The following is a 19,814-nucleotide window of genomic DNA, read 5'->3' as shown; positions in this document are numbered from 1 at the left end:
TTCAATTATCCAGTTTTGCTGATTCCGTGCCCACTGTAGCCTCATCTTGCTGTTTTTAGCTGATAAGAATGGACACTGGCTTGGTCTTCTACTGTTGCAGCCCATCCGCTTCAAGGCTGGACGCGTTGTTCATTTAGAGATGCCTTTCTGGACACCACTGTTGTAAAGAGTGGTTATTTTGAGTACTTGTGGTCTTTCAGTCAGCTTGCATGAGTATGGTAATCCTCCTTTGACATTTCTCACTAACAAGGTGTTTTCGCCCACCGAAATACCGCTCACTGGATTTTTTTTTTGTTTTTCACACCATTTTTTGTAAGCTCTAGATATTGTAGTGTGTAAAAATCCCAGGAGATCAACAGTTCCCAAGATGCTGGAACCATCATGTCTGGCACTAACAATCATGCCAAGGCCAAAGTCGCGTAGTTCACGCATCTTCCCCATTCTTATGTTTAGTCGAACAACAACTGAAGCTTTTGACCATATCTGTATGCTTTATATATTGAGTTGCAGCAACATGATTCACTGTTTGGCTATTTTCGTTAATGAGCAGTTGTACCTGATAAAGTAGCCACTGAGTGTATACTCTTATTATTTATGTCGTTTGTTATACGTTTGCTTTGTAAAAAAGTCTTTAATACATGATTGTGGTGTTAGAATTGGCCCTTGATAGTCATGACAGTGTTTAAAATGTCTGAAAAACGTCGCTGAAGCGATTATTTTTTAACATGATAATCTCGAGAATAATAACACACACGCAAATAAATAATCCGACTTGACCCCTGATCCGAGACACAATGTAAAAGTTATCAGCTTATGTATCCTACAGTATTTACAACGAGAATTCCCCAGAGTAATAAAAATTGCACTTTGAATCTGTGAACACTTTTATGCGATATGTAGCTCAGAACCGATCCAATAAACATAGCATGTGTTTGAATATTGATCATTGTTCTGGGATGTTTGGAGTTTAGTGGTAAACCGTATACACATATCAAGATAGTAGAGCTTTTAGTTATAAAATAATATTTTCCTTTCCGCAAATGTATTTATCAACCAATAAATATTTTTGATTTACATATGCTTTTTTAAAACATAGAAAAATGAATATAAATACCCTAAGAACAAATATTTTGAGTAGTTACAGTATTATAAGTAATAGTAAAGGTATTTAATAAAGTTTTGAAAATAACTCTCTAAAAAAATTCACGACATATGTACTATAACCTGTCCACAGCGAAAGGGATAACTGCCTAAATTATCGAATGTCCCTGTAAAGCAAAAGCCTAAACATTGTCCTTAATCCGTAATATCGAAGTGCTCGTTATTGCAAGATTTATTTTAGTCACAAGTAATAGAAAAAGAAAGAGATTGAAGAGTTCCGTTGTTAATGGCGCCTTGTCCATTGTCTTAAAGTTCCCTTTAATCAAAGGTTTACTATACTAATAATAGGTAACAAACTGTATTATTCAAAAGTTTGTGTAAACGCCTATATTGTTACATTTAACATAGAATGAAATGCATATGGACACAGAATTCAGAAAAATAAGACAACAGTGCATTCAACAATCATTTTTCATTATTTATTCACGGCTATAGTTTCACCAGTAAAGGCATCATAAAATGTGTTATAAAAGGGTTGTATATGCTTAAACGAAGAACCGGAAGTTTCCTTGACATTCACCGAGAGAGACAAGTGTGGGAAAAAGTGGGAAAGAGTATAACTTAGTTTGGTCATTTAGAACTTTTTCTGGATTTATTTTTAAACTTCTGTTTATTTCTAGAAATGTCTTTTTCTCAGATATCTAAAGTTTTGTAGCATTATACCGGAACAATATTGTTTAGTTTCAGTAAAGTGGGGTGCAAAATTTGAATCCATATACACTAATCTCTAGCTTCTGGAGTGATCTTTAATTATTGTTTCTATGGAACGTTCTGATTGACCTATATATATACTATTGCATTCCTGACACACTAATTGGTAAACAAACACCATTGTTGCTGTTTTTCGATTTTTTTTTTTGAGTTTACACAATTTTTTTCATTTGTTGCTTTTAAAGTAACAAATAGATTACTTTGTTCAGTAGATTACTGGTACAGCATGTGGATATAATGATTTTAAATTTATGTATTTCAGTTTTTTAAATAACGTGTTGATTAAATTTCTTACAAAAGCATTTTCAACAGCAGTTCGTTTTGTAGTTTTTATTTCAGTTTTATATTTTTTTCTGGTGACAAGGTTACAGTGATAAGTCTGTGTAACAAGCTATGGAACACAGAAAGTTTATGAGCTATTGTATGTTTAAAAAAGCATATATAATGGTGTCACTGTAAGCCAATTGCTAAAGATTATGAAGGAATTTATGCCGTTATTTATGTTAATATTTAAGTCAAAAAAAGAAAAAGATAATTTTCGGTCTTCACAAAATATATAGTAAGTTTAGAAAACTTAGAAAAGAGACATCAATATAACTATAATGATATTTAACATGTTTTGTAGTATTTTCTCCGCTTAATTATCCATGAAAACTTCTGAAAACAGAGGAGAGGAGGGGGACCCCTAGCTAACCCGTTGTTCTGTTCATATATTTGATCACTAAAATGGAATTAATTCTGATCCAGGCAGGTCGTTATTATTTTCTTCAATTCCTTGGCTTCAAAAAGGAGTACATTTGTTTTATTAATGAAATCACTTACAATTTGCTTACATTATTTAATAGGTAAATTGGAACAGAATACAAACATGAAAGGAACCAATTTTGGAGTTATTTGGTACTTTTACATTTTTTTATTTTACTATAAGCTCTGAAGAATATTTTATACCAAACCTAAATTGAAAATAGTTAAATTTTTGAAATATTTTGGACATTCAGTGCTATTTTGCAAGCGGGAGCATTAGTAAAGAAAACAACCGATCTAATTGAAATATTCGTTTTCTGTAATTTAGAAAGTTCATTCAGACGTGACTGGCAAGGATCCTTAAGGCGTAACGACTTGGCTTGAATTTCGTTAAATAGGCTTTTGCTCTTGTTAAGCAAAGATTGAACATTGTGGTTAAATGTTTTGGTTAACCCTATGTTTAGAAGCGTGAAACTGTTAGAACCAATTAAGTCGTTGACTTTACTGGTGATCTTATTTTTTACATGAAACAGTATGCATTTGTGATTAATAAATTATCATTTTTAATTGTGTAGATATTATCTGCCTAGGCTCTTCAGCCTCATCTTTTGCATAATTTCCAGAAGAAGTTTCAATATTTTTAAAGCACATCTTTATTACAGAACCAGATTAATCATTACAGTGCTGCCTCTTTAGTTATTGTAAGATTTTCAAAATATTTTGCATTAACCTCATTTTGGGAGAGTATGTTACACTTTTACCAAGTTTTGTAAACTTGGATTTCAAAAGCTTAGGATAGAAATCTGAATGGCAATCTTCTTATAGATATGAACTATTTTCATGCTCAGTCAGATTATCCAGTTTATCAGCTGACTTACATTTTTATATGTTTCTGTCAAGTGGATCAAATTTCACTCTTTGAAGATGGAAACAGTTCACTGCTCCCTATTTTAAGATGTGTACTTACACCATTACAATAATAGTATATATAATTCGTGTACGTACTTGCTGTTGAATTGTTAGGTGTTGTTTTGTTTTCAGTCTTTTGTATAAGATGGTTAATCTTGCTGTACTAGTTTCAATGTTACTTCCGGTTCTTTGTTTAAACCTATACATTCCTGTTACAAGACATTTCGGTCTCTGCCTGAATATGCCTTTACTGGTAAAACCATGGTCATGAATGAATGATGTATTTGTGAAACGTACAATTATCTTGTTTTCCCTCAATTCTGTAATTATGGAGTTTCACTAAGAACCGACGGTTTGAAATATCAGTTGTATATTAATACATTAATGTCTAAATGATAATAATCCTAGAATAAACAAAACATATTGATGATATTGAATGAATAAAAAACAAGCATTTAAACTACTCAATAATTATCAGATGCAATTATTCCTTACCAATATGTTCATAACGTATGTGAAGTTAAATTCACATATCAGCTTATGACGTGTACATTTATGCATCTGTGTAGTGCTGTTTGCCTGCAAGTGGTAGTTATAAACCCGTTAATGTCTTAAATAATACGAAACATATATCTCGTTATATTTACTTAATTCGTGTACTGTATGATCATGTTACAGTATAACATATATTTCTATATATCGTTTAATGGAAAGTAAATTATTTTTCATTATCTTGTTAATCCTCGGTGAACTCAGCGGTAAATTCACAGGCATGCAACACTAAAGTCCGGGGTTCGATTTCCCTCGGTAAACAAAATATGTATCGCCGACTGTGTAGTACTTCACTAAAACAGAAGTATTACATAGTTAATTCATATGGAACATACGTTAATTTTGGGGAACGCTCGATGGAACGAACTCTTTATAAAATATTTGTTTATGATTTTCATCTCGCTTTCAAAATTAAATCAAACAACTATTAACTGAAGATAAAACGAATTGACGAAAAAATGAAAATACGATATACAGATAATTAAAATGTTAGCTTTGATTTTAATCCCACTTCTTTATTTGATCTTTTAGATTTTTATATTTGTTGCCCTATATTATGTTTAAATAGTCACGTACCTTAGTGGCACAGTGTATGTCTACGGATTTACAACGCTAGAATACGGATTTTGATTTCCGTTGTGAGAAGAGCCCAGATAACCCATTGTGTAGCTTTCTGCTTAATTACAAACAAATCAACTCGTCACGCATGGACTTTTGGTTAAAAGCAATGAGTAATACCATCCAAAAGAAAATTCCGGCTCTGGAAAATGCACAATGAAGAAAGAGAGCCGTATGTAAGGAAATAATTTACTCATTTGTATGGATAAACTATTGAAAGTATTAAGCAAGCAGTCTGTAGTGCAACAGTACAGAAATATTTAAACTATAAACAGATGTAAAGGCGTAGCATATAAGGTTTTTCATTTAAGCAAGCATTAAACGTACGAAACAAACTATAGAAAGATAATCGATGCTTACTTAGTAAGCAGAACAAATAAAATGAAAACAATAAATCGGTGTTATTAATGACAGACTAATAAGGTATATAAATTAAATTTATCCCTTTAGTTCGTCATACATGTTCCCATAAATGATAAAATATCAACTAAGACTTTTTTAATAAGTACGTAAACGTAAGAATATATTTCCATAAATTAATGTAACACATGCCGAAGTAATCAAAGTTATCTTGACATGTGAAAAAACATCTCGAGTACAAACACGAATCTGTTTGATGAAGTGATATTTAAGTATAATAATAAAAGTGAGTGCTTCTTTCAGTAGCATTCTGGTATGAGTTTAATATAGATGATATACCAACGTATTGAGACTATTATTACGAATTTCAATTTTGTTTATAAAAATTTGTATATTTATTATGTGTTCTAACATTTTTTTACATGCTGTTAATACTTCCTTTGAAAAGTGTCTGGAATGAAAAAAGAAAAGGTTAGCTTATCTTTCCAATTTGTCTGTTTACAATATTCTCTTGTTTTCCATTTCTTTTTTTTTTACTTTTTTGTGCTGTTTTACTTGCTTCTTTCATGAGAAGTCGAGCCGGCATGGCCAAGTGTGTTGAGGCGTTCGACTCGTATTCTGAGGGTCGCGGGTTCGAATCCCGGTCGCACCAAAATGCTCGCCCTTTCAGCCGTGGGGGCGTTATAATGTGACGGTCAATCCCACTATTCGTTGGTAAAAAAGTAGCCCAAGAGTTGGCGATGGGTGGTGATGACTAGCTGCCTTCCCTCTAGTCTTACACTGCTAAATTAGGGACGGCTAGCGCAGATAGCCCTCGAGTAGCTTTGCGCAAAATTCATGAAACAAACAAACAATCATGAGAAGTTAGATTCTCTGCACCACTGCAAACGATAATTGTTATGTGAGCATTTTGCATTGGACCATCTACGTCTCTAAGAATATAGAGATTAACTCTGGTAAACAGTGTACAGAGCACAGAACGATCCGTATTTTCGTATATTCTCTTGCTAGCAGGACACCTTACCGTTTAAAATCTGTGAGCTGAACTCTGTCTTTATGTGCTTGTATCCCTTGTACAAAATTACTATTTTCTGCGTTGTTGTGGTATTAGAAAAAAACATAAAACTTTTTACAAGTGCTGTTGTAGCATTTACTGCATGTTAATTGCTTTTTAACATTAAAACGTTAACTTAGTAACGTGAATTTTTATATTTTAGCCACCCTATTGATCGAAATATAGAGCATAAAGTGCAAAATTGTAACTACATTTTAAAGTACTGAAGTTAAAAACACGAACTGGCCGATTTGATTCTTGCAAGCTTTCTTTATGCACCACTATTACAGACGGATACAATAATTTCATTATGGTACATATTATGATATTCTAAAGGCCATCAACTATAAAATAGTGAAAGAAAATACAAATGATAATCAAACAGCACAAAAATTGATTAACATATTTTGTTAATAAACAGTGAAGCGTCACAAGATAAAACAACAAAACCAAATTTATATAGTGACGAAATGAGATAACGGTATCTGCAAATTATAATAGCATGCTAAGGTACACTAGGAACATAATGTCTGCTCTAATGAGTGACAAATATTACTTTTGAAAGTCACTTAAGGAGTAATGGGCTGAAAAAAAAAACAGATAAAGTGTGAGTCAATGAAATAAGTCTGACAGTTAAACAACACTAGGTAATTCCCTTACATATAAATTAAGCTACGAGTGCACCAAGGAGACAAGAATCACTGTGTGATATAAATATTGGAACAGTGATGACATATATGGCATATTTATGCCAATAATACTTTGAATACCAAACAGAATACATTGTGACATCCTCGTCTCCAACTCTCAGAATCTCAAAGTTAGATAAAATCTTTACAATATTCGGAATCTATGAAGTAGTCAATTCGCATAATCGGTGACCATAATTTCAAAGTGCTAATTTTCAAACCTTCTAACTAAACCTTTACATTTCTTTTTCGTGACATATGATTAAGTTCTGAAAGCAGGTAACATAGTAGAACGATGAAGTTTGCAAATAAATAATGAAAGCCTACGATTCTCTTATTGTTTTGACATTTTACATGCTCTACACTAATTTCTGTACGTTGAATCAGGAAATGATATCCATTTTTGTCAATTATGTACAGATTTCTTATAAAACATCATACGTGCTTCTACATGAGTGAAGTCGGGTTACTTTCTTGTTATGCTCAAAATTTGACAACCACTGGCTATAGATTTATGTAAACGCACATTTCTGGATAGTATTTGTTTGTGTGTGAATTTTGACATTACTTTTTTTTTCAACATTACTTATTCATCGTTGTGACAACGAGATGTTGTGTCAATGACCAAAAGATATTCTGTTATATTTGTTGAGTTTCAGATTAGAAAATTGACTTCGGATGAACAGTTCAAAAGTACAATGAAGAAAGTTGAAAAATAAGCGTGGATTACCTTTAAAGATGTCGTGTCCCAGCCAACCTTATGAGCTGTACATTCAGAGAAAGTCTTCGTCGGCAATCGATATGACGGACATAATATGGTTGAAATACTATTATACTTAATAAAGCAGGCTTATAGAGCTAAACAACTTTAGACACAAAGTCTAATTAAAATATTTTAATTACTTTATGTTGCGTGATAATTCCTAGATTTTCAAGAAAACGTTTTCCGAAATTCTTATTTTATAATTAAAATGTTAGTGATTGCAATTGAATCTAATTATTTCTTCAGTCTATTAAGCTAAAATTGTCTTATCTTTAATATTTAAAACTGGTTTATAATTTTTTACCTTTATCGAGCTGTCTAAAAATGTCAGAACATTAAAAAAATATAGCCAAAAATTGTTCAAATGAACAAACTAAGAAATTGTACAGAATACAAATGTTTATGTTGAAAAAAATCCGTCAAAGAGATAAATGTAGAATTTTTTGTTCTTACTGTTGCATTTTCAAATGAACGAATCGAAGTACATCTCCTAAAATAAGGCATTTATATATAGAAAAAACAACAACATGAGTCTGTTTACTTAGTATGTAGTAATAAAATAAAAAAGAGAGCGAAATAAAACCAGTCTATTTGACGTTTTCCTTCCTTTATACCTCGTCGTTAAAATTATGAAATTTCATTTATTAACTTATTGCGTAAATAAAACTTAATAACTTTTGTCAATATGCTTAAGCCTCAGTATAACATTTTCAGATCTTTGTATTTGAGTGCCTGTAATTATTCTTTATGTTAGGGTTAAATATTGCGATGTCAGCGAAAGTTAATCAGAAAAAAAAAAAAAAACATTTTCTGAAATGCTTTCAAGGATGTCTGGAGATGTAAATTCAACACAATATTATACGTTACTTACAAAAGTTGATATAATTTTATAAGGCCAACATTTTATAATCACCTAGATACTTTTAAAGCTTTTACTTGTAAGTATTTCAATATTTTTCCGATATTTATTATTAAAATTAATGTAAAAATATTTGTTGAACACTTGTTTATGGCAATTTAAAATGTATTAATAGATGAGAATAAGGATGAAAAGAAACAAGTTTTAATAAATAATTTTCTCATATTTACATCTCCTAGTGGGTCAGCAACTAGTTTATGGACTTCAAGTGCTAAAATATGTGCTCTGATTTCTTGTGTTCGACAGAATACAAATAGCCTATTGTGAAGTTTCCACCGAACAAATAAACAAATGAGCCATATATCACAAAAAATGAATGTGGTCTAACATATTGCATGGTTGTTAGAACAAACGACTAGCAATCTCAGGATAACGAGTTATAATTCCGTCACCAAACATGTTCACCCTTTCAGCCGTTTCGACGTTATATTGTAACGACAAATCCCAATATTCGTTACTGAAAAGATTTTCAACAAGTGGCAGATGGTCATGTTACCTAGCTACCTTTCCTCTAGTCTATCACTTCAAAATTAGAAATGGTTATTCAATGTATTCCCACTCTGTGTAATTTAAAAATAGTATTATCACTACAGCAAAAGTTAAGATAATAAAATGTAAAACGTATTGAATCGAATAGAAAGAATAAAATATTTATAGTTGTATCCAGCACATATTTACGTATAGTTTAATTCTTTGCTTATCTTTACGCATGTACGTTTCTACAGTGCTCTTATATTAAGTGTAAGACAAGTTCATCAGAAATTCACAAATTTCAGAAACTTTTTCTTCACACACACACGTGTGGACACATATATGTGATCATCATTCTATCATGTTTGATGAAAATTCATCACCTTATACTGACCTAAAATAGACACATTCAGATGCACTGTCAAACACAGTAAATTTACGAGCTTTATGTGAGATAAAATAAAAATGAAAAGCATAAACAATTCGTCAAGTTTGCAGTAGAAGGCGCATAACTCAAAAATATATTAAATATACATAAAAACATTGTTTATCATTCACACTCCTAATGAACTATGCTTAACTGTAAATAATTGTTATTCTGTCTTTGAATAATTATTGTAAGCAATAATGTTATAATGGACTTTACAAAACAGCTTATTTTGTTCATGAAGAAAACTAGTCCAATACAACTAATCTATAAAGTCTGGCATAGGTGTAATGTTGGATGATTGAAAAATGGAATTCGATTAAAGCACATTTTTATTTTTTTGGTTGGTTTAGTTCTTTCAAATATTAAATTATAATAGTTTTTTTTATTTGTTGATTTTGGTTCTTAGTGAATTGCAAGGCTTACAAAATAAAATATTTCATATTATTTGGACTTGAATGAAACACTTATAGACATTTAAATTGTTCAGTTTGATTTGGTGTTCTAGATTTATACTATAATTTAAGGTACATGAGTTAAAATATTTTAAATTCGAAACGGTCGTTAGCGGTAAATCAATTGCATTTTTAAGGAGTGTAGTGTTTTTATAAAAAAGATAAGTTTAAAAATACATTAAACAGAAAATAATGTAATTAGTAACATATAAATATTTGTTAATTACCATCCCTATTTGAACCACAATATAAGACTTACCAAATCAAATTAGATTCAAAAGCTTCAATACTATAACAATCTGACTACAAATCAAATAAATTTATCATACTATTTTAGCCATTCTCTGTGCTTTTAGTGTAATAAAAGTTCTATTTGATTAACTGAGTATACAACTTGGAAAATTTTACCTCTTAGCATCCTTTACACAACACAGTTTGTTTCAGTTTGTGAAACAAAAGTCCTTCAAGAAGATTAGAAAAAGTTAAGTGAAATTATAACTTAATATTATACTGAACTTATATTTAGTATAGAAAAAAAAATTTCCATACTATGAACTTCATAATTTAATTAGATTATAACTGAAAAAATTGTTAACTTATAGCTTATAACTTATAACCCAGACAGCAACTTAACTTGGACTGGAAAACGTATCTCATACTCTAGACTTCTGAGGACGTACTAGCCGTTTTATTTGGATTATAGTAGTAATTCATATTAAGCTAGGTTTACAGCACCTAGATACAAACATATAATTTGGACATATTATCTCAACAAAGTATTTGTCTGTTGTAGCTCATCACTTTAGTACACTTAATATTTTCTTCTTTATATGTATGCTCTTATACAAAATTTACATTTAATGAGGCTGATTAGCATACTATAAACACAAACTGATCAAATTAAGGTATCTACATTGATCAAATGTAATCTCAGAGAATAGCGTAGCTTATTTAAAGTAACGGTATAACTATGAATACACAATGTCTAAACAGAATTGTTTATAATTAAAACACTCTGATTCAACAGTTAAATTTTTCGCTGTTATAGATATTTTTCGAAATTCTTATAGAATTAAACATTCTTTTTTCTTAGAAACAAAAATATGTTTATTCATTGTTTGTTTTTTTAATTTCGCAAAAATTATACGAGGGCCATCTGCACTAGCCGTCCCAAATTTAGCAGGGTAAGACCAGAGGGAAAACAGCTAGTCATCACCATCCACCGCCAACTCTTGGGCTATTCTTTTACTAACGAATAGTGGGATTGACCGTAACGTATAACACCATCAAGGCTGAAAACATGTTTAGTGTACTGGGATTTCGAACTACGACCCTCAGATTACAAGTCGAGTGCCTTAGCTATTTCGCCATGCCGGACCGTATTTACCGACATTTAAAATTATATATATACACACAAAGGAAAATAACATGCTTTTCACCAAAATAGGTAATGTTGCAACTTTGACTCACCGAATAATAAATATAGAAGTGAAAAACAGTTGTTCAATTAGCATATTTTATTAACTTAAAATCCTGTTTACGCAGTTCTCTCTCTCTTTATTTTTCATTAGGCGTTAAAATACAAGAAAACTAGACTGTCCATGTATAACTTTATTAGAATAAATCTACTTGATAGTTGGTAACTATTAAACAGATATTTAAGACACATAGCTGTTGACTGAAGAATCATACAATAGAGTTGTAACACAAAAAAATTAACAACGTTTGAAAAAAAAGCCGTTTAATTAAGCTTCTTAGTTAATTTTGCGAATGAGGTATATACGTTATCCGCCATTTTTTTCCAAAAAAATATTTGCAAACTTTCACAACCGTATGTAAATTTTGAAGCATATAATGCTAAAAATCGGGTTTCAGTGCTAGGGTGGGTATTACACAGAGCAGCTGTTTAACTCAGAGCTTAACAATAAATAACCTATATCAAAAATATTGAACTTTTATTCAATGACAAAAAGAGAAATTTAATGGCATAATGATTATTTTAGTACTAATTCATTAAATAAAATATATTTTAAGGTATTAATATTCTTTGTTCAATTTCAATTATTATTTTTTTAATATTTTCAATTCCCCTCGGTGCACTCAGCAAATAGCCTAACGTAGCTTTTCTATAAACACACACACATTTTTAATATCAAACTTATTCTTCACCTTTATTGCTATATATTTATTTTTATACATTGCTGACATATTGTAACAACTAAAATATTTGTTTTGTAATTTCTTTTCTTAGTAAATGTACAACTTGATATCAATGGTGTAAGTTAAGTAATCCACTCGAGTCTTGTATCCACTTGCACATTGAAAATTAAAACCACCCTATACTTTCAGAAAACTTTAAAATTCTCGACTCCGGAACCATATATTCCGAACTCCTTAATAAAAAACTCTCCATAAAAATAATAATCCAAGACTAAATAATAACATGAATTCATTCCTGTTGTCATTAACGTAATCAATTCCAGATTATCATTGGTTTTTATTTGATATTTATTACACTTTTGCAGATACACTGTTCGTACTTATATTTAAACCTCTCTCTATAATAATTTATTTTACCAATGCTGTTTAGTAAAGATGTGTATGCCGCATATTTCATTGTTCGTTGCATTATGTTGTTACCGTTTAAATCTGTACTTTTTAAACTTACGTTTGAATACGAAAATTCGTCCAATGCTAATGTTGTTTTCGTAGCTCGATTAAGAACTAACTTTTCTTTAGATATTGTTTGTTTGTTTGAAGCTTAGCACAAATGTAAACAAAAGTACCGAAATCCTTTTTCCATCGTTTTAAATCCACAGATATACCGCTGTGCCCTTGAGTGGCTTTTTTAGTTATTAACGCTGATGATGGAATTTAAGGAAATTTTGAAACGACACTATTAAAGATTTTTTTTATATTACTGTGTTTTTAATATTAATAATAAAACTTTATTTTCCACCTGAGGGATCAGTTGCAAACAATTAAATGTTTTTTTTTAATTATAATATTCATTAATGTGTATAAGTATATTTTTACACATTTATTTTCAGCGTGTTCTGTTTTAGCTGAAGAAGAGATATAGTGAAAAGATTGATATTGTTTTTCAGCTAATACGATTTACAACCACAGCTTTCTAAACATAGGAAGGAATGAAACGTTTCAAAATATTTTGCTCTCACCTTAATTTATCCATTTAATATATATCTTATCTAGTATGTATATTTCAATTTTATATATCAAAATTGAATACAAGTTGTTACTGCAATGTTTAAAAACACATTTCAAACACCGATGATGTGACGTCATTGTACCTAAAGTTAAAACTCCCACAAAGTCTGGCTTCGGTTGATTAATGATTTGTGGTTTTTACTATTCAGGTATTTGTAAGGATTTTGAAATATATAGGACAAAGACAAATTGCTTTAAAAGGAAAAAAAAGTATTAAACATCCTTCTGTTACATGCAGTGTTCCTGAATCAACAAAAAGTGCAAATGTGTAAATCCCACACCAAACTTATTGAAGTATCGTATGGTGTCTCCACGATTAGTGTTTCTGGTAGCGTTAAGGAGAATGTATATGGCCTAAAATAAGTCATTTTAAGGAATCATTACCGAAGAAAGACGTGAACTCACGATATAAATAAGTAAGATCAGCACCGGGTCCTTTTGTAGCATTTAGTTAAGACTAACTTGGAACCTGTGTAGCATAAGAAAATATTTGTCGCCTTCGTGAAAAATGTCTTACATCAATATGTCAGGTAAACATGATTGATAGATATATCTTGTGCTTATATATTCTTTGTAACAATATATCAACAGCCACAGTCTTTATCAATATACGCTTCGAAACATTATAATAAATTGAAAATAATCTTCGAACTAAACTACTGTCAAATTATAACATGTTTAAACACCGTAATGAAGTTGGATTCAATGGACCAGCAACATTTATCTCTAATAATAATAACAATTTTTATTCGTATATTTCGTAACTTTCAGTTTTTTACACGTTTCATATACGTGCACTTGCACGTTTCTAGGACTTTTCTAAACCATGAAGAACATACGTGCTCCCTGTGAATATAAGTCCAATTGAAATCTGTCCAACTATTTTTTGCATGTTATTGCACACTAGAGAATACGTTAAGCTTCTGGGAAAAGCATGACCACTCCAGTTATTTGAAAATGTTTTTTTTTGTTTTATTTTAGCATGATTACTGAACACTCCGAACTAATACTGCTCCATGCTCAAGGAACTGATGTTTTCGAATACTTGAAAATCAATTAAAGACTAATTTTGCTTTGGCACCAATTTATTTGTCGTTTTTTCTAACACTTAATTTCAGTTTGATTAGTGTCAGATATTCAATTCTTGAACTAAAATTTTATAATGTTAACCGATTTTATTTAATTATTAGTTAAAATGACTGAATTTAAGTGAACGCGTTGCTTGTTATGAACCTAAAGCAAAGCCACACGAGGGCTATTTGCACTAGCTGTCCTTAATTTAGCAGTGTAAGACTAGAAGGAAGGCAACTAGTCATCATTATCCACTGCCATTAAGTGGGTTACTCATTTACCAACTAGTAATGGGATCAACCGCCAAATTATTATGCCCCCACAGCTGAAAGAATAAACATGTTTGGTGTAACGGGAATTGTGATCCTCAGATAACCTAAGCGAATACATTGTTAATTTCATGTGTAAGTGAAGACGAAGAGTTTTTTTTTTAGTGTGAATATTACCTAATTAGTCATATGACTAATTCTACATCATCGTGAAAAGATAAAACAGACTAGTAAACATTTTCATCTAGTGTGTTAGAACTTACGTGTGAAGTGTGTATTGCTGGCTCAACGTTTCATCTGTTTTGCTGTTTGTCATTTTGTATTAATGATAATTCTCCAATAGCGAAATAATTATTTCATTCCACAACTAACGAAAGCCTCATTCCACCTTTTAAATGTCAGCTATAAGAAAAAAGAGTTACAAAATTAGAAGTCTTGTTTTCGTCGTTCCCTCATCTCGTCATTGTTTTATTCTTCAAAAACCTAACTTTAAGAAAATTTACTCAGCTAAGAGATAACACTATTTTAAAAACTATATTGTCACATACTTTCCAGTTAAAGGAGGACCAATAGCTATATTTTTCCCTTGAAAATTTATTTAAAGTTTTGAGTACGACTAGGTTGGTTTGTCCAAGAACAAAAAAGTGGCTTGCACGAGAATCATCGATTTTGGTATGGTTTGTTTTGAATTCGCGCAAAGCTACGCGAGATCTCTTTGCGCTAACCGTCCCTAATTCAGCAATGTAAAACTAGAGGGAAGGCTGCTAGTCATCACCACCCTCTGCCAACTTTAGGGCTACTCTTTTACCAACGAATAGTGCGATTGACCGCCACTTTATAACGTTCTCACGGTTAAAAGGACGAGCATGTTTGGTGTGATTTGGAATTGAACCCGTGACTCTCGAATTACGAGTCGAGTGCCTTAACTACCTGGCCATGCTGGGGCGAGTATTATTTAAATATGAGATACTACTAAACTAAAATCAAGACTTAACACTTTATAATTTATAAGACACGTCAGTTTACATTCACTGCTTGAGAAAGATTGAGAATATTATAATTTTATTTATTTTGGTGTGTAGCTGAAGAAATATAGAAATATAGAAGCAAGTTTGTGTAAAAGGAAACAAACTCATGATAATCCGTAGTTACCTGTCAACAGAGAATCCTAGGTTATTAAAAAAGCAGAAGTTTAGAATTCTTCAGTAAATGTTTGATTACTTGACAAGAGGGAATTCACAATAGCCGCATTCCTTGACATTGTTTCAGGCAAGATTAGAATAAATTAAGCTATAAGACTTTTTTATGGCCTGATTAGGGGACTTAAGTCGTAATCTGAAGGTCGCGTGTTTGAATTTCGGTCTCAAAAAAAGAAAGTTTTGTCCTTTCATCAGTGGGGAAGGATATAATGTTACCGTCAATCTCACTATTCGTTGTCAAAAGAGTAACCCAAACGTTGGCGGTGGGTGATGATGAGTAGCTGCCTTTCGTGTAGTCTTTCAGTGCTTAATTAGGAATGGTTAGCGCGGATAACCCTCGTGTAGCTTTTTCGAAGTTCCTCACAAACATTTATTGTGCGCCATCAATAACAAGCGTGGAGCACGTGATTACCTGATACTATTTTATTACCCCTCAGGATCTCTACTAGTCTACCCTCAAATTGAAATTCTTTTCGGCAGAATTAGAATAAATTAATTTATGAGACTTGGGCTGTGGTCAAGTCATCAATCAAAAGGGTTCTACTTCCTGTGTCCGGAACTTAATTTCATAATCGGTCAAAAGATGACTAACTTATGAACTAAAGGTTTGTACTTGAAAATATTCAGTCATTATATAAGCTGCTATGCAAAAGCTAAAATCACCGCCATATGTATTTTAATTTACAAATAATAAACGGTTCACCACGAGAAGCTAGGGTTTTTTAATTAAGCCGAAGTTATGTTGTAATATGGAAGAACTACGCATGTAGTTTATTATTTATATATGTATATTTTCAGCTGATATGAACTAGCGCCCAGTGGCATAGTGGTATGTCTACAGACTTATACTGCTGGAAACTGAGTTTTGATACCCGTGTTGAGCAAAGAACAAATAGCTCATTGTGTAGCTTTGCGTTAAAGAAAAACTAATACTATTTACTTAAACTTGAAAAATCTTAATTCATGCTGTCAAAAAATTATATCAACGATATAACACTCGACAGAGTAGTGTTGAGTGAAACTGGTTCCCTCAAATCCATTTTTTCTGGTAAGAATTCAATATTCGTAAGGTAAGTGACTGCTTTTATAAATTCTTTATTCCACCTGGTTTTTGCTCACTTTTGATTTTGTTTTTACGAATTTGGCAGCTTCAAAGTCGAAATAGCTTTTGCCATCTGAAGCTTCGAAAAATAACGTTGTTTATCAAAAGAAACTTTGAAACTTTATTTCAAAGTACAAAGAAACAGGACTGATAGGACTGCACAAGTTTGAAATGCAAATCGACCGAACCAATCATCAAACAGAGAGAGTACTTCTTTCCTTTGATCTCAGAATTTCAATTTAACTACGAAGCGCATTGTACAAACAAAAACAGGAAATAAAATAATTCTATAAATCATAATCTTGGTCTCTCATGGCTTTTTAAGGCAAAATGCTATCTTGTTCTGCGTGAATATAACTAATGGGTAAATGCTCTGATTTAAAAATAAAATAAGAAGTATACACCAGTTGTGGGAGCTTATTTCATGAGGAACAGCTTTTTCACGTTTTCGGACAAACGAAGCGTATAACCCTGCTACAGAGTAAAAAACGTTAATATTCTAATGCTGACAAATGGTGTTGAAAATTTTAAAGTTGTGCAGCATTTGACATTTCTACTAAAGAATCCATCATTTAAGAGTACATAAGTGCATTTTACGGAAACTGTTTATAAAATTAGATAAAGTTAAGTGTTAATGTTTTATATTTATGTAAGAAAATTAAAAAAACACGTTTTTTAAGGGTTTCAAATTAAAATCCTTATATTTTATAATAGATAATTATTGCGTGTCCTCTCATGGCGCAAGTTATAATTATCATTTCATTCCTAAAATGCTATTTTTTTACTCTAATAAGAGATTAAAAATCGTTTGAAGAGAAATATCAAGGTATTGGAAATATTTGCGTAATAAATATATTATAATTTTATAAGCAAAATCTTTTGTGGCACAGTACTCTTAGTGTGGAGAAGGATGATCTGTTGTAGTTAGTTTCATTATCTTTCATAATCGTTCCTAGTGTTGAGTTCACAAACTAGAAAGATGGAAGTTAGATTTTATGTTAAGAATAAAAATGCTTCTTTTTAACCTAAAGTTCTCAAATTTCATTTGCATAATGTATATGAAATTTAAAATGAATATCGACAGTTTTTATTTTATTTTATGTTATTTTGTGTATTATTTTTCTAACCTAACACTGACAGTATATGGACTCGTTTTCTTTGAACGACCTTGTGACATCACATGAAAATAAAAACGAAATAAATCTAATGGATGAAATTTGTTTAACTGATCATGTTGACATACACAAATAAAATAATGGTTTGGGAATTGCAGCAAGTGTATTGTCTCATCAAGAAAATCTTCTTCAGAAGTTTACCCCTGGATATAGTTGGATCTCTGCCTGAAAATGAAAATGATAATACATATATGCTAGTCATTATTGGTTACTTCACCAAATTGGTTGAAATGTATCTCTTGTTTGAAATATGAGTACATTCTGCTACAGATATTTTGGTTAAACAATTGATTTCTTTCTTTTTTTACCTGAATAAACTCAAATGGTTCAAGGAGTTAATTTCAAAGTCAGTTTGGCATGGTTGTGTCAAGTATAAAGTAAAAATGTGCTCTTGATTTTATCATTCTTAGATTGATGACTTTGTTGGCAAGGTACAAGAAACTGTAAAGATAATCCTACCCAAACGAATTAGGATGAGTATCTATCATATATCTTGCCTGTATAATATGTATCTGAGTAACAGTCAATCAATTGCTTTAAGAATGTTTTGATGTTTAGAAAGTGAATACAGCTCCAAGTAGATCTGATGTACGAACATCAACACATTATGAAAGTACTACAGAGTCCACACAAATATGTTGAATTACTGTGTTTTGCAATAGTTAAGATGTATGAGCTCACAGGGAAATAAAAATGTAAAATGGCTTTGTTTTTGATTTATTATATTTATCTTTTGGTTTACATTAGGGTAAGTATAAGTGTTTAGGCCTGAATTAGAGAAGTATTTAACACATAGAATATTTTAGGACATTTCTTACTTTTTGATGTGGAATGTAGTTTTTCATAGAAACAAAGTTCAAGACTATTATTAAATTAATGCATTAATGTAACAAATTCAGACTAGAAATCTTGACCACGTCTCTACTATGAAAGTGATTGGTTTGTAAAATAAGTGATGAAAGTGCTTTGCTGTTTCTATCAAGTTTCTCGACTGCAACACCTCCTCATTCCCAATCAACTTCGCCAGTCTTAAAACAAGTTTTTTGGAGAATGGACATTAATGGAAATCTTCGCAGAGATTATACTCATTTTTAGCAAATAGATGTGTGTTTACCATGTTTTAAAGAGAAAAAAGACAAAGTAGCATATCCTCCTTAAAATACACTGCAAAACGTTTAGAGTAAGACTTTTAAGTACATAAAAGCAGCTTCAAGAATAAAAGTCATTGACCTGTTGGACTGAGAGTTTATTTTTACTTGAGGACTTTTACTGTATGGTTGGGCTTTTACGAGGAGCAGAGCTAGACATGCAATTTTCTACTTATAAAAATTGCATACCTACTTTATTTTAACTAGACTACAAAAATATAATAATATAATTACCAATTTGTTGTGAAATCGGGCATGAACTTACTTATTTATTCAAATTGTGTTTGATTTTTGTTATAGTCGAGATTAGAAGTGTAAACAGACAAGTTACAGAAGATACAAGATAAGAAGCTTTTGTCACTGCTTGTAAAGAAGTTAGTTTTATTTCATTTTATGGGGGTACGATATACTAGCTGGTTACTCACCTTTCGCCATTGGACTCCGGCTCTGATCCTATGATAATCTGATACTGATGGAACATGAGATGACATTCCCAGAGGATCAGCAGTAGGTGTATAGAACTGTAACACTAAAACCAGCAGTTTGATATCCGTACTAGTCACAGCATAGATATTCCATTATGTAGCTTCGAGCTTAACTACAAACAAAAGGTAACCCTGCATGCATAGGTACATATGAAGCTATGTGAATATCATATTCACGGGTGCTACCTACAAGTGTGATGGAACGTCATAGTGGCGAGTATATTCGCCATGAATAACAAAGGCACTCTATATGCACCACAGCTGTATCTAGTTGTCCATTTCCAAGAAAGGGACGGATCGTAGC

Source organism: Tachypleus tridentatus, chromosome 11 (genome assembly GCF_004210375.1).
Source record: "Tachypleus tridentatus isolate NWPU-2018 chromosome 11, ASM421037v1, whole genome shotgun sequence".
In the NCBI taxonomy this organism is placed as follows: Eukaryota; Metazoa; Arthropoda; class Merostomata; order Xiphosura; family Limulidae; genus Tachypleus; species Tachypleus tridentatus.
The sequence above is the reverse complement of the archived record's forward strand: the minus strand, read 5'-3'. Positions refer to the sequence as shown.